This window comes from Arctopsyche grandis, chromosome 12 (genome assembly GCF_051622035.1).
Source record: "Arctopsyche grandis isolate Sample6627 chromosome 12, ASM5162203v2, whole genome shotgun sequence".
Lineage (NCBI taxonomy): Eukaryota > Metazoa > Arthropoda > Insecta > Trichoptera > Hydropsychidae > Arctopsyche > Arctopsyche grandis.
Window position 1 is genome coordinate 7478535 of NC_135366.1, and position 17769 is coordinate 7496303.

General features: G+C 32.6%; 1 protein-coding gene across 1 annotated transcript in view; it reads left to right on the forward strand.

Annotated features, from left to right (window-relative positions):
- Nucleotides 1-17769, forward strand: part of LOC143920219 (queuosine 5'-phosphate N-glycosylase/hydrolase) — a 529776-nt gene that overhangs the window by 69226 nt on the left and 442781 nt on the right. The window lies entirely within an intron of this gene.

The window sequence follows — 17769 nt, forward strand, 5'->3', positions numbered from 1 at the left end:
ATTTCGTGCGTTGAAACCTTGAAAGTGTAACATTTGACCATTCCATAACATGTAAGAATATCGTTCCCGTTGGATGGGCCCAGCTTGACCGTGGCCCCATCACGCTCCCTTTGATCTGGATCTTCGACCGTGTAGCGCCTATTCGTCTCGTGCCGATGAAAAGCGGGAAAATCCATGTTTCCCGGTGATAATTCATGCGAAATCGGGAGGAAAAAACCAACGTTTTCTTGGCGAGCGTCCATTCGAAATTGCCGTCCGATTAATATATCCTCAGATCGTCAAATTTTATCTTTTTTTTTATATTTTCCTCGACAATCTCAAAAACGGAATGAATTATGTGGTACAATATTTACAATATTGTGAAGTTTATTATATACGTCACTCCGTTTCGTAGGAAAAAAATTAAATTGGAAGATGAATCCTCGGTTGCTGCCGGTTTCAATTTTATTTTTGACTATTTCAAAGTACATTATTTTTAAATATATTATACCTATACAAACATATGTAATTATGTACATACATATTTACAATAGAGAAACTTTTAAATTACGTATGTATATAAGATATGCAAATTCATAATAATTAATGCATTGCTTGATTCCGAAATTCAAATTTACCTAATTTATTATTATAATTAAATAATACATTTTTTTCAAATAAAAATGTAAATAGTTCATTGTTAATTTATATATCACTAGTGGTTTTACAAAATTACAAGAAAAACACGACGAATTTAACGTACATAAAAAACTAAAAGAAGCAACAGGATCATTCAGAAAAAAAGATTTCATACTCCTTAGGAATAAAGATGGAAAAATCATTTTAAATATGGATGAGAAGAAATCAGAATGGACCGAGTACACAAAATTGCTCTTTAAAGACAATAGAGAAACCGGAGGGCATATTGAAGATCCAGAAACGGGACCATATATATTGAAATCCGAAGTGGAACATGCTATAAAACTAGCAAAGAGTCGGAAAGCTACTGGACCGGATCTGATTCCTGCCGAATTTCTCAAGTTATTGGACGACGATAACATAGAAAATCTAACAAAACTCTATAATAAAATATATTTATCAGGCGAAGTACCTAGCGATTGGTTACAATCCATATTTATCCCGTTGCCCAAAAAGAGTAACGCGAGGACGTGTAGCGACTTCAGAATAATTAGCCTAATGAGTCACACATTGAAGATCCTACTAAAGATAATACAGGGCAGAATTTACTCACGGTGTGAAGAGGCGATTAGCAGAGAGCAGTTTGGGTTCAGACAAGGTTTGGGTACCCGAGAGGCCCTTTTCTGTATGAAAACACTACTCCAAAGATGCAGAGAAGTCCGTAAACCTGTGTACATCTGCTTTATAGACTTTGAAAAGGCCTTTGACCGTGTCCAACACGCTCGCCTGATGGAAACATTAAAAAATATTGGCCTGGATGACAGAGATGTCAGATTGCTACGAAATATTTATTGGAATCAGACTGCAGTAGTACGTGTCGATGATCAATTCACTGATGAGATTCCTATAGAACGGGGCGTCAGGCAAGGATGCATCCTATCACCTACTCTTTTTAACACCTACACCGAATCCATCTTCCACGATGCTCTCCAAGAGGCGGAGGGCATCAAGGTGGGCAGCGAGACGATCACCAATATAAGATATGCTGATGACACGGCACTAGTCGCTGAAAATTTAGCAGACCTGCAAAGATCTCTAGACCGTGTACATCAAGAAAGCAATCGAAGAGGTCTGCGCATAAATCTAAAGAAAACAAAATTTATGATAGTAGATAGAATGCAAACAGACACCGGGAATCTAACCTTGGATGGAGAGGTGATAGAAAGAGTAAAAAGATTCAAATACCTGGGTACCTGGCTGAATGAAGAGATGGACCCAGATGAAGATCTAAAAATCCGCATCGAGATGGCTAGAACAGCATTTGTAAAAATGAAGGCGGCCCTTACAAACAAGCATCTCAATCTTCATACGCGGATGAGATTCGCGAAGAGCTACGTCTGGACAGTATTACTACACGGATGTGAGACGTGGACTCTGAAAACCAAGATGATCAGCCGCATTGAAGCTTTTGAGATGTGGGTCTATAGGCGTATGCTGAAGATTCCGTGGACCAAAAAGATATCAAACGAAGCTGTCCTCGGCATGATGGGGAGAGGCAGGGAACTTGTTTCTGTCATCAAGCGGAGAAAGATGGAGTACCTCGGACACATGATACGGGGTCCAAAATACGAATTTCTCCGTTTGATAACCATGGGGAAAATAGAAGGAAAAAAATGGATTGGCAGGAAAAAGTTATCTTGGCTTCGAAACATGCGCATGTGGACCGATATGAGCGCCGAAGAGCTGTTCCGAGCCGCTGAAGACCGATGCGGATATATTCAAATAATCGACGAGGTGGTCGCCAACGTCCGGATGCGGACAAGGCATTAACAAGAAGAAGAAGTGGTTTTACCCGGCTTCGCTCGGTATTTGTACATAATATAAACCACTTAAACACAGCTAATCTATTAGTAAACATTCATTCGTTTTTTTATTAAATTTATTTGAATCTGGAACTGAAATCGGAATCAGGATCCGGAACTGAAAAAAGAATAGGGATACGGAACTGAAACAGAAATCCGGACCCAGAACTGAAAAAGAATCTGGATCCGGAACTGAAAACGGAATCGAAATCAATATCGTCGTCATAGAAAATTAGTTTTTTTCGATAACGTCACGGATTCTACGAACCAAAACTTACATAGATACAAAATCTCTTTCGAAATTATATATTAGAGTTATAAGATATTCTTCAAAAAATATGTATATACATACATATTTATATGTTTAGCATATTTTATTTATATAAGACTTACATGAACAGATACGTATCTTTAAAATAATAAATATCCACTATCATATTTATAAAACATTACAAAAATAAACAATAGACATTAATTAGCATTATACATTTTCCAACTAATATTTCTCTTCTTCAAACATATCTTGAGGTACCTAATGCAGAATGTGACACAACGTTGACGGTAATGATTTTCAAGTCACAACATGTTTTTCTGCATAAATTTTGAAAACCTTGTTTTTACATTTTTTGATTCTGTGACTTTATATATGTATAATACTAGTGTTTTCACCCGGCTTCGCTCGGTATTTGTATTATAAACAGCTTAAACATGGAAAAACAATATAATAGTAAACATTCATTTGTTTTTTTTTTAAATTTATTTGAATCGAAAAAATATAATATTTAACGATGTCGACGTCGTCGTCATAGAAACTTTGAATTCTTTTCGTTGTTACCAACAAACCTTACATACATACGTACATAGTTACAAAGTCTCTTTCGAAATTATATATTAGAAGAGATGTACATATGTATATAACGGTTCAAGCTACATATGTACTATATATAAATCAATTAATCATTAATATAGGAAATCGATTTCATACAAATAGAGTTGTAGCATTTTATTTATTACTAGCTGAATCCGACATGCGATGCAATGCCACAATAACGTATGCAATTCCGAGTCCCTTTCCCGTTCTCGTTCTCGTTGCAATGACACTCATTCCCGTTTTTTCCCGTTTTCTTTTCACATTAATCTTCCCGGACATGCATACAACAAATCCTGAAAGTTCCATCGTAATCGGTTCAGTGGTTTAGGAGCCTATTCGAGACACACACACACACAGACATTCATTTTTATATACGAGTATATATACATACATATACATATATATATATATATATATATATATATATATATATATATATATATATATATATATATATATATATATATAAATATATATATATATATATATATATATATATATATATATATATATATATATATATATATATATACAAATATACCGGGAAGGCTTAACAGGTAAACCCCAAATGCGCCTTCCTGGTCCACATAATTATTACATAGATACATGTAAATCTAAATATCTGACATCTATGGTCAGTATACATATATTACAAACATCGTATTAATACGATAAATAACGATGAATAACTTTCATGTAACAATACGAATTTTTATATTCGATAAACAACCACAGAGACATCTATGGTGAGCAATATGGCGAAACCTAAGATATAACAATAACTAAAGGTTCGCAACAGAAAATTGGGAAGGAAACGCCAATTTTACAGGAATCGTTTCAATGAAAATCAGAAAAATTGGCAAATTCTGATAAGAAACGATCGACCTAGACAAATCAAGGTCTGGCCAACAACGAGACTTAGCGGGGAATCGAACTCGTCACATCAAGTACGAAATAATTCAATATTCACCACTAGACCGCGCTGCTGGTTAATGTATGTACATAGATACACAAAAAATATGCACAAATCTATCTTATATAAATTTATATAATCAGATTAGAATTACAGTTTACCTATAATTGGGTAGGTATGTACATATATGTATACATAGTTTCAAATTTATATCGGGAAGCTCTAGAAATCCACGAACTAAAATAGACTTACTATCAAATCCTCAACAAACCTTGTATAATGTGATAATACCTATGTACATATATACATATATATACAATCTCAAACAATATTGTGTAGTATTTTAAATGACTTTTAATAGTTTTCGTTCAAAATCAAGGACGTCCCTTTGCTAGAGCATTAAACGTACCTTAAGGTCACCAACCACGCTACTGTTAATGACCTAGTCCCGGTTCCCAGCTTTGGTTACACCGAGATGTAGCTAATTACACGTTCGAAGACAATCGTAATAACCAGTAATGCATCGCCCATTCTTATGCTAATTCATATCACATCCTACTACATCCATAAATATGTTCAAAAATGGGATTACAATAACATTTTTCATCCGCGTTACGTAGGTATTGTTCTCGAAGTACATATATAATTGCTACCGGAAGTCTTGCGGAAGTTGACCGATTTCACGGCTGATTGGAAAATTGTATCAAGGCGTGTCGTTAACGTTACTCTCGTTTTTTTAGTATTTTTTAAACAACTACCTTGTTTCTAATGTTTGTTCTGATTAAATAAATAATAAAAAAAACGCTTCTTTAAATATAGGAAACGTAAAAACGTAAACGTCTGTATGAATGTTTGCATCAGCATTATTATCATTTTGTCTTTGTTAAACACAATACCATATTATGTTCAAAAATAATTTTAAAAAATGAGATAATCTTGGCTTATGTATTCTGTAACTTGAGAAGGGCACGTGTCGTTAGTTTGTTTAACCATAATAGATAATTAAGTAAATTGAACAGTTTTAATTTTTATGTAATATCATACCACTAACTGAATATTCAATCGAATGAAATGATCATATTTAATAGTTCTACGTATTGTAATAGATATCGTTTGAGTTTATCTAATTTTATATCATCGGCCTATAATTAATTTTAAATATAATATTTATATTAAGATTTTTCTAATAAATTTCAATTCAACGACTATTAAAAATGATTCATATTAAAACTTACATACAAACTGTCATTAGATAATTTGTAATATTAATTAAGTGTTACTGACCATACTTATCAGTGCATAGCAGTGGCGTAACTGGAAAACTTGGCTAGCATGCGAATGTTAGAAAAAGACCCACTTTAGTATTTTTATTATTAAAATTAAATTGGTAATTATCTCACATAATTTATATGTTCTTTTTCCTCACTTTCAAAGTCGCAAATTATGCAATTATGTACATATTTCAAAGACATTTTATTTAAACATCGTTCTTATAGATGATTGCAGACAATTATTATTACTGTACCATAACGGAAAACTATTGAGGGTCGTGAGAAGGAGTACAGATGGGTGAAAATTCTACACGCAATGTGTCGCGTATCGAATTTGGAGTATAGAATTTTAAATATTGTTTGCTATTAGTCATTTGAATAATTTTAAAATGACTTAAAAGACTTTTATTTGAAAAATGTCTAATATTTTGTATTTGAAAACCTTTTGGGCCCCTAAAGCTATAAGGTCCGCATGCACCGCATGCCCGTGCGGCATGGTACATAGTTACGCGCCTGGTGCATAGAAATAAACAATACCTTGTTTAAAATCACTAATAACGTTTCTTTATATGTACTCTATGATGCACATTAATTTTAATTTATAATCATAGGTTAGGTTAGAATAAACTAAAACCCATTTTTGCCTCACTGGATCAAAAATGCTTACAGAAAATGTTAAAAATGTTACATGCTATCGTCCTCAAAGTTAGAAAGGAATAACCATAACTGCAATGAACATCATATGTCGTCCGTCAACCTCTAAAGGCCTATTCATGCTATCCAGCAGTTCAGTGCACAGTAGCTCACGTAAACGACAGTTTCTATTCATACTATCCAGCACCTCACGATTCTGGCACGTTTAGACACTTTTTGGCCGAGTGCGTGAATATTTTCAGTGGCTTATATATGTACATATGTATACATTACAGAGCGCGACGATACCGCGCGATATTGCGAGTTAATATGACCTTTCCGAAAATATTCATTAGCACATGCGCACCTTCGTTAGTACGCGTGCACTCGCCACTATGACATCACTTTGTGCGTGAATATTTTCACAGTGGCCAAATAAACTGGTTTTGCTTCATACTGTAACGTGGGGACATTAAGGAGGGTATCCACTGTCTAAGTGCATTTGTGGGTTAACAATAGAGACCCCGGATTAGGCTAACGGGACTCAATAAGTGCCTGAACAAAGGATACGCTGAAGTTCTCACCCGGGCGAGTGGGTGCGTAAACAATGACTCGCCAGTAGACCTCTATGTGTCTAGACAATAGACACATTAATAAATCGGGGAAGCTGCGCTGGGCAACTTGTCCTTTATAAGGCGGTAGATCAGATAATTCTGGAGTGAGCGGTGCTTACGTTTAGACCTCCTGAATCGTTGAATAAATGCAGTGAAGCGACTTTGGCCTATCATTTGGATCTTGAACCCACCCTTACGCAACAAAACGTTACGGTGACATGTACATACTGCTGTATAGTATGAATAGATTTTGTCGGCTACTGCTGTTAAGTCTACGCCACGCTAGACATCAATGTGTCCATACAAAATGCACAAAACAATACTGCTGATAGACGTTAATACCCATATTTAACATTAAAAAGGCATTTAATTTAATTTAATAACAAAACTACTGAAAAATTAGAGTTTTATTATGGGAACAAATTAAACGAACATCTTATAAAATAAATGTGCATTTAAAAAAGCAATTTAAAAAAAATTTGTACATTAAAAAAATTTCTGTACATTACAAAAAAAATGTGTGCATTTCCAAAGCATTTAGCCAGCAGCATAGCTCGGACGTTAAGCTTCTGCTTAGCGTCAAGAAGGTGCCGGGTTCAATCCCTGGATGAAAATGAATTTTTCAGAGTATGCTGTTGGTCAGACCTGGATTTGTGACTCCAGGTTGATCGTTTCCTATCAGAGTTTGCCAATTTTCTCTGATTTCATTGTTGAAACGGTTCCCGGAAAAAAAAATTGGCCAAAAATCCTCCCTACCTACTATGTCACCACTATTTGAAGTTTGATTGATGTACAATAAAATTTATGTACAATTCATAGATGTCTCGTTAATTTGCGAGTTTTTTCAGTGTCTCGCAATTCAACGACTTGTAATAAAAATGCTGCATTTGTATTTGTAATTGGCCAGGAAGGCGCATTGTAAAATAAAAAATAAAATGACGGACACAGATTGCATTAGAAAGTTTACTTTGATCATTGAAAAAAATATTTACTACTTAAAAAGTGGATAAAATGTGCATTAAAATGACAGATGAACTGTATTGGCAACGTCGCGAATACCAAAATACTAGCCAACGTTTGGTTAGGTTTTATTTATTTATGGTTTGGTTAGGTTAGGTTAAGTTAGGGTTGATTTTATTTATTTAAGATTAAATTTCACTAATGAGAAACAAAAGTAAACACTTTTAACAGTTGATAGTTCTATTTTTTCGAATGATCGTTTCATATTTTTTAATGGTCACTTTATAATACCAAAATATTTTATTCGATGCACAATGCAACACAAATAAGAGATTGTTTAATGCACCGAAATAATGCAAAGTTTTAATGCACAAACATTTGTTTTAAGATACAAAGTATTTTTCTCAATGTACAGTTTAATCGTACCCATTTAGTATTCTCTCCTCGTTGATGTACATACATACATACATAAATATATAAGATTTATTAAAATCATTACTTTTACATGTACAGACAAGATGATCCGTATAAGTTTTCAGAAACCTTGTGAGCCCACAATGAGGCTTTTATTCACTACTAATGGGTAAAAATTACTGAATCAACCTAGTAATAAACATATACCAATTACCATAGTCTCTCTTATGAATATTGAATGAAAGCACACTACGTCATATTTTTATTGCTCGAAATTAATACCGGTATTCTCAGAAACAGTGTAGTGTTAATACGCAGATCGAGGCAAAGCCGCATCAAACCCGATCTAATAATCCAATGCCTCGTAAATCTAACTCTAGGCCACTTCGGAAAAACATTTTTTATTGCGATGTGACCTGAAAATTTGCGCAAATTTCGTATTATTGAGGTCGCGGGCGACAAAAGCACGCCCTACATTTCAGGAAGTGCAAAATCCACGCTTCGATGTTTTCATTGAGAATCGAAAACTTCCGTCTGAAAAAATTAACATTTCAGACGTTGCGGTTTGTTTGACGCGGTCGCTCACTCTGCGGAATGACCACGCTCTTAAATTAATTTATTGGCACGGATCCCCTGGATGAAGGCCAAGTCTTAAAAACGAGGTTCCCGCAGGAACTGAAGTCCCGTCGTTTCAGACACGCTCACCTGAAACTCACCTATGGATTTCTCAGCGGAAATCTCGAGCCTAAAGATACTCGCTTATGCGTAGGCATTTATTATTTGTTTGTGCAGAAAAAGTCTGAATGTTTGAATACCAGATCTACTCTCCTCGTGTATGAATAAACCATTCAGATTTTGTCGCTCGAAACGCTTGTTTACTTTTTTAGTATTCACTGTATTATATTATTCAGCACCGTTCTCTTGTTCACCTGTCCAGACGCTGAAAAGTAGACAGGTATGAATATCGTATCAGAGTTTATTTTAACCCTTTCGTTGTCTCGCTACTGGGTAATCTGCGTGAAATTCCTTGCTCTCAATGGCGCAGCGAGAGATAACCATGTTTCATAAGATTTTTCAAAGATTCGCCTGAAAATATCTGATTCTGAGACAAAGGGGTTGGTTCGATTAATATTTGAGTATATGATTTTCATCTTTCTTGAAATAAAATAAGTTTATTTGACATTTTCACATTTTCCTGTTGGAGAAAGTGACATATTTCAAAAAACTTTGAACAAATGTTGTGAAAAACATTTTAAGAAAATTACATGTTTCTGAGAAAAATTTACTGTTGATGATATATGTATATATTATATTATATAACAATGCTATTTTTCAAATATGGAATACTACTAGTTTTACCCGGCTTCGCTCAGTATTTGTAATATATAGCTTAAACATGGCGTATAGTAAATATTCATTTGTTTTTTTATTAAATTTATTCGAATCGAAAAAATAATAGTTCAAATTCAACCATGTCGAATCGTCGTCACATAAACTTTGAATTGTTTTACGATTACCAACAAATCTTACATACATACATACAAAGTCTCTTTCGAAATTATATATTAGATAATAATTGTTTAATGCGTGCGTACGTGCGTGCGTGTGTACGAAGTACTCGCTGTTAACACCATGCTCTATCTCTCTTTCTCCCCTTGGAATTGTATATCGTGGAAAGAGACGCGGCATACCACTTAGTTCATATGATCGGCCGGCAAAAATAAAAGAATTTTTATTCACAAAAAGTAATTACATTTTAAATTATTAATTCCGTTGATCCGAATTGCGATATTTTACCGAGTGCACACAGGCGTTGTATGTAGCTCACAACCTAAGTTCATTGGATTGTGAGCTACATACATACAACGAAATTTCGATTTTTGAATAATTTGATACCAAAATTGCATTTTAAAAATGATTTTTTTGTTCAACAAAAGTCGAGATTTTTGTATGTCGTAAGGTCTTTAACTACGAACAAATATGGCAGAGAGACCCTACGACAGACAAATTATCCGACGAATATGTGCATACATATGGAAGTGCCATAATTTTATTTTATTTTACACAGATATATACCAATGCGCCTTCCTAGACAATTAATAACAAACATTGCAGAATTTTTATTACATAAATCTCTGTATTTCAAGAGGTTGAAGAACACGAAATTAACAATTAATGAATTAATTAATCCATAGAGACATCTATGGATTTAGACTTGTATGTACATAAATTCAGATGTTCGTGACATAGTGGGTATGAAGGATGATCTTTGCCAATTTGATGGAGGAACCGTTTCAAAAATAAAATCAGATAAATTGGCACACTCTAATAAGAAACGATCGACTTGAAGCACAAATATCCAAGTCTGACCAGCAATATCAAAGATTAGCACGGGATTGAACCCGGTAACCACTCGGTACTAAACATAAACCCCACCATCGAGCCATACTGCTGGCTAATACGTTGGTCAAACGGTAGGCAACTATCATGGTTAAGATACTTGTATACATGTGTATTTTGAGAAACTACAACAGCCTTTGTGTGCCTGCAGTAGTGCTCTTTTGAACTGTCATTCGATAGCAATGTATGTACATACATATGATTATATATTTTCTTAAAAGAACCAACCCATATGATTGCTTTTTTTTAATATCCGCAGCTTGGTGAATCATTTTTGCGCAATTACCCAAGATTATTGTACTTTCATACATATAGGATTCAATTTGTGAAGGGACACGTGGTAAGGGTTTAAAAATCATATTTCGATTATTTTTGTGGATTAATAACAAAAATTCTATTGATAACTGGCTTACCTCGATAAAATAAACGAATAGTCAAAATATGATTTTTTTTAAGTGGAATTTTATTTAATTCTTCAAAATATTCCAATAAACATGTTTCCATACAAAATACTCAATATAAAATAGTATTAACAGTGGGAAAAAAACCCAAGTGAAAGTACGTACTTTTGACTTTTGATTTGAACTGGACGACTAGCTGAAAAGTACTACAAATGAAAGATAAAATACCCGACTATAGATTTCAATATTCATTTTGAACAGGAAATCGACAGATTTTGAGACATCGACCGAACAACACTAAGATATAGAAAAATCACGCGATTTAAAAAAAACACATATACATATATCCGAATCTCGAGCCAATCAACATTTTTTATTACCAGTTTCGTGTTCACTGGGCATAGATAGATCTCTAAGAAAAGTCATATCTCGTCTCTGAACCAAAAAAAAGTCGTCATCTGTCGAACAGTATATTTGTAATAAAAACTCGATTAGTAACAAAATCGGAAAAATGGAAAAACGATCGGTTCGAGTTTGCTAATCGCAATTTACAACATCGGACACGTGCAGACATTTCTCTGGACACGTGTGTGTAATTTCGATCACGTGCCACAATCGTCGATTAAATGTTAATGAGATGTACTGTAATTGTTTGTTAATGAATTGTGAAGTGTACGCGTGTTTGTAATTTGAAGACATTTGTGACGCTAATATGGATTTCGCAAACGTGGATGTGCTGATCATTTCCGGTAAGTGTATTTTGTGAATGCATATATGTATGTATGTATTACCATTCTACTTGGTTCACTGAGGTGAAATACTCGTTCGACACAATTCGAAATGTTTCTTTATAATTCGAAATGTATTGTCGATCTATACTTTTTGAATTAAAATAAATTCCATTATATTGGTATTGTGATTGAACTTTATATGTATGCACATACATACATATGTACATATATGGTTATAATAAATATGTTATTTCTATTGAGTCTGTCTCATTGTTTTGTCTAAATTTGAAGCCTTTTTTGATACGACACGACAGCCATTTTTAATGATGGAAAATATCGTGCATAATTTAATACAATTCTTTTGTTTATTTAAATGCGTATATCAAACATTTTAATTGATGCTTGTTATTATACACTAGTTTTGTACCCGATGAAATATCATCGCATGGGTTGTGGAATATTAAGCTATTAACTAAAATAATTAAAAAGAAATGTGTCAGTCCTGTCTTCGATCCGCACGCGTTCGTATTTTTTTAAAATACCTTTTAAATATATTTAATTTAATATTTAAATTTAATTGTAATTTAAATGTAATACATATAAACAATATAAAACACCAATAGAAAAATCAATTCAGTAATTAATTAATTAAATAAATTTTCAATAGATTGTGCTAAATGCTCAAAGACTTGTTAGCCTAGAAGAAAAAATGGTAGCAAACAGTATATACATATATATATAGAAGTTTTTTGTTGATCTGTTATTATGTTCGTATTATATTCGTACGTTTTGTTGGCTGTGTTTTTACATATGTATGTCTAATCGAAACGACTATTACAGTACGGCATTATCTCACACAGACACACACACACAAAATAGCGCTATTATATACATATATGATAATAATAACAAATAAAATAAATATTTAGATGACTGAATGGCAGAATACTTCGACTGTATTTTGCATTACTATAAAACTTCTTTATTATGTACATATATTTAATTGCAAATTCGCAAGTAGTAAATGCTAATTTTAAATTGTGAATTTAAATTCGTAAACAAGTTTGGGACTATATACAAACACGTATTTTTTCTAATGAAAAACTTTTTTTTAATATATTGTGGTACCTAAATAATAATTTATTTTCATTTTGGAAGTTAGTGATAAAAAGCATTGAATTTAGATCCCAAAATTTGAAACACCATAATGTAAATTCTCAGGAACTGAATAAATACGTATCATTTAAAGATATACATAGTAGAGCGGTCCTCATTTGCATGAAAAATATATTCGAAATTTCGTGTTACACACTTTTTATATATGTACTTAATTTATTCTACGATGAAAAACTAAGAATTTCTGAGAATCGTTTATAAAAAATCTATATACATTTTACACTAATTTTCCAACACCGTTTTTCATTTAGTATTAACTTCAGCATCGGTTCTGTTATTAAAGCACAAAATCAAAAGCATTGTTTAATTATGATTGAGAAACATAATATAACCCAAAATATGACTTCTAATGAAACCATTAAAGCCGTGTATAAAATATCTTGCGTTGCGGTATTTTCTACGTATAATATAATAAACGAAATTAATTGAATTACTTACCCCCACCCTTTCATCTGCCTGTTCTGCGAAAACAAAAATTATATATTTTTTTATTTCATCCAACATAATCATATCATTCACAAGAAAAACACAAGTATGATATTACATAAATTGCGCGTACGCAATTAAATTACAAAATCAGCATCCCATTGAAATAACCCAGCACTTTTCAATAGACATCGTGACGTCAATTGAAATTGTAAAAATTACTCTATTTGCGTATCATTTATATCATATCAATGAGCACGGGTTATAATGTCTGAAATTACATTTAACGACCCTTTCATGATAGCATGGATACAACATTGTACCGGCATTGAGAGAAGAAGAAAAAACAAGATGAATGCACAACCTGCACGATGAAAATTCGCGAATATAAATCGTTCGCGAGACATGTTCATAAAATTTTAACGAACCCCCGTGGCTCGCCGACTATTTCTGTATATATGAAGTGGTTTCACAGCGTGTTATATACCATGTGGTCCATGGAGACCAGAATTCGAACTCCTGGCACCAATCCACAGCACTTCATATGAAAATTCGCTCTAATTGAACACACGCTTATAGCTTTTTTATATCATTTCTTCCCTTTATATGCGCGTCGCCTCCAGACGCGTAATTTCCATGAAATGTCTGACGGTTGTCAGGTCGTGTACATTCAACTATTTTGACTTTAAAATTACACCCGTGTTTGTCCTTTGTACACTTAATATATACCTATACGTACATGACTGTCTGGGAAATCAATACAGGTCGAACTGCGTAAAATGATATTGTAATAGGCTGAAATTCCAGGAACATTCTGGAACTTTTTAATTATGCGACATTATGCCGATAAGTTTTGACACGTATCTTGTTTCATAATTTCGATTATAGAACGGTTTTGAAAATACTTTTTTATTACACGTATTGAATAACGGCTTTCTTCCAGTAACCAGACTTTTCTTATATTGTTGAGTTTCTCAATGAGTATGTATAGAAAATTTGGTGCTACTTTAGTATGCGTTCTACCTTCACATACATACCTTCACATACACACATACATAAATAGGTTTTTGGGCTCTTTTTCCTATTATGCTGTACATTAACATTAGAATAATATAATACTATGATTACTAACCAAATTAAATTAAATTGTTATGTTACAGACATTACTAACAAACTAGCCAGTAGATTCTATGACAGAATCACTAATAACCATACTAACACACTTGTGAAGAGTCTCGGTGATTACAACAAAATGTCTATACCCTTCAGGTATAAACACAGATTACCTAAACACAATCTGCTTTAGGTCATCGACTTTAGTGAGTCTTTAATCAATATTATGTATTAGATGTATTATGAGCATTTATAAGAATTGTAAATATGTTTTTGAGCTCTTTTTCCAATTACGCTATACATATTAACATTATAATAATATAATACTATGATTACTTACCAAATTAAATTAAATTGTAAAATAGAAAATGATCAGTAGATCAGTAGCTATTAAAAAAAATATAAGATGTATTGTGAACATAATTTCGTAATAATAAAAAGCATTTAAAAATCAAAATACATATCTACTTTAGTATGCGATCTACCTTCACGTTTTTATTTTAATATGCGGTCTCAGTTCTCGCGTGTGACACTGAGACTGAATAATACCGACCCTAACAACCTAATCTTAAATTAATAGGGCCAACCTTAACTTAACCTAACCTATCCTGACCCTTAAATAAATAGGTGTTGGCTGCTGAGATTTTTTTTTTTTAAGTTTTATTTCATCAATATTTTCACAAAAAAAACATATCTTAGCAGCCAACACCTATTTATTTAAAGCTCAAAATAGGTTAGGTTAAGTTAAGGTTGGCCCTATTCATTTAAGAGAAATGTATTTGCTGTCGATATTTTGATAGAAATGCTTCGACAACATTATGGGGCGGCAGGAAAAAACAAAAATTGTAATAAACATTTTGTTGCTACGATACAAATAAAAAAAATAGTCGACTGCGATTCAATGGTACATCGCATGCTAAGGTAGACCGCATACTAAAGTAGCACCGAAAATCTATTATAATTCACTATTTTTTATTGACTGATAGTATCACATTATGTAATATGTCAAATAACCGAATTATTACATTGTTCATACATTATTCAAATTGATTATTTTTCATAATAGTATTATTCTCTCATCTATTTCAATCGAAATTTTTTTTTTTGCTTGACGCCTCGAATATTTTATATTTTTACTAGTGTTTTGGAAAGGAATTGATGATATGAAATATAAAATTAAAAGGAATCAAGATTTAGTGTGAGATATATTGGTTAAATAATTGATTTCAGAACACCCATATAATCAAATGTAGATACTATTTATAATACAGTGCATACATTCGAGGGCAGCGTAGTGCTATTTCATACCATTAGAGGGATCTTGGGTTCAAGTCCCGGCCAAATACGCTGCTGGCTACATCTTGTGGTTATTAAAAATATAGATCGACCGTCTCCTTTTAAAAGTTTCCAATTTTTCTAGCTTAATTGTTGTGTCGAATCCAAGAAATCAGTATCCCCTCAATCATTTTCTCGCAAATTTGAGTTATTAGCATCTCGAATATGTTGAATCTCATAAATGCTACCTACATAATATGCTCTAGCAAATTTAATGTCTTATCAATTTTTTGTTAATTGTCCATAGTCTCTTTTTTGTATTCTGTGTACTGTTAGTGTGTTAATGTAAAAAAACTAATCTAACCATATGTGTCTTGGGGTAATCTCTGTCATGGCACATATGAGCTGTTATATTTGAACGTGGCATAAGTCCACTTTTCTTCATTTCGAGAAATATTTCTCAAATCATTAAATATAATGTTTTGCATTTAACAATATTTTTAAATATTTTTAACAATATTTTTGGTGGCCTGATTACATGCCACCAAAAACATATTAACACATTAATGTTTATTCTGCTTTGCCGAGATCCTGGACATATCGAATTGGTAACAGTTTGTTAATAAAGTCAAACAGAATAGTGTTTTTGTAACTGAAAATTGGGCTTTCGCCACTTTCGAATATAACGGCTCATATGATGTATGTATGTAATTATTTATATATATATATATATATATATATATATATATATATATATATATATATATATATATACACTGTTTTTATTTCTTAGAGGCGTATTTTATGTTACGATTTTCATTATTAAACGTATTTTCTTCTCGAAAAAAAATCATATTCGATAAAATACTAACAATGAATTGGTCACTAATAAAGTTATAATGATAGAATTCCAATAGAATTTTTAAAATATACCTTCGTCAAGAGAAAACACTATGTATATTAGGACACTATTTTAGGAAAATTCATCAATTTGTTTGGATTTATAATCATGATTCACTTCCATAAAGAATACGACTTTCCAAATTTAAATATTTTTCATCATTATCATCCTTCACACTCATTTGCCATCCAATGTTGGATGAAGGCCTGTCCAACACGCTTCCATTTGTCTCTATTTTGAGCAACTATCATCTATATCATCCACCCATCTCCCCTTTCGTAGCATTTCTTGCTCCGTTTTACATTCTCTAGGGGCATTTATTCGAGCACTTCTTTCGTACATCTATCATCCGTTTTTCTTGCTACGTGACCCACTCATTGCCATTTCAATCTCTTTACTCTTACAATTACATCAACCACCTTATTATTCACTTTTTACTTCATTTTATTAGATTTAAATCATTGTTTTTGGTTCTCGGACCATTGAAAAATCGTACAAACTTGCTATCCAGCGTTATTACTTATTATAATTACGTTATACTTAGTATTTTTCGAATTTAAAACTATTGGTCACCTCACAATAGTAACATACATAGTGAATTATACTTTACAAATTTCGTCATACTGTTTGTTATTTAAGATAGTGCGTTATATTTGTAACGAAGCAATACTGATCGATTTGATTTACGTAATAAAACAAATATGTATTGTGTCGCAGATAATTTGACAGAAATTCAACGAAAATCTGATTTATGTACATAATTAAGAAAACATTTTACATATGTATTTTCAAAACATTTTTAGATTGTTATATCAAAGTAATTAATTTCATAATAGCATTCTGTCAATAATTGGTAACCTTAAACCGTCGACGTCATGTACAGCAACTAAGAGTGAGAATGTATTAATTAGAGATTTTCATCTAAGTTGACAGGCATATTAAATAATATCGTGTATTTTCAAATATATTACAAACCACAGATTTGAGTATACGTCAACGTCTAACTATTATCCCATTCACCTACTTTGCAATGACAGAAATAGAACCACCAAACGCAAACGGCCGTTTACTTTCAACCGCAATTTATTATAATATATATGTACATATTTACACTGACTATGCAAAGTCTCAATAATAATAATACGAAATATTGCGAAAATATCACGCGATATTTTCCGACGAAACCAATC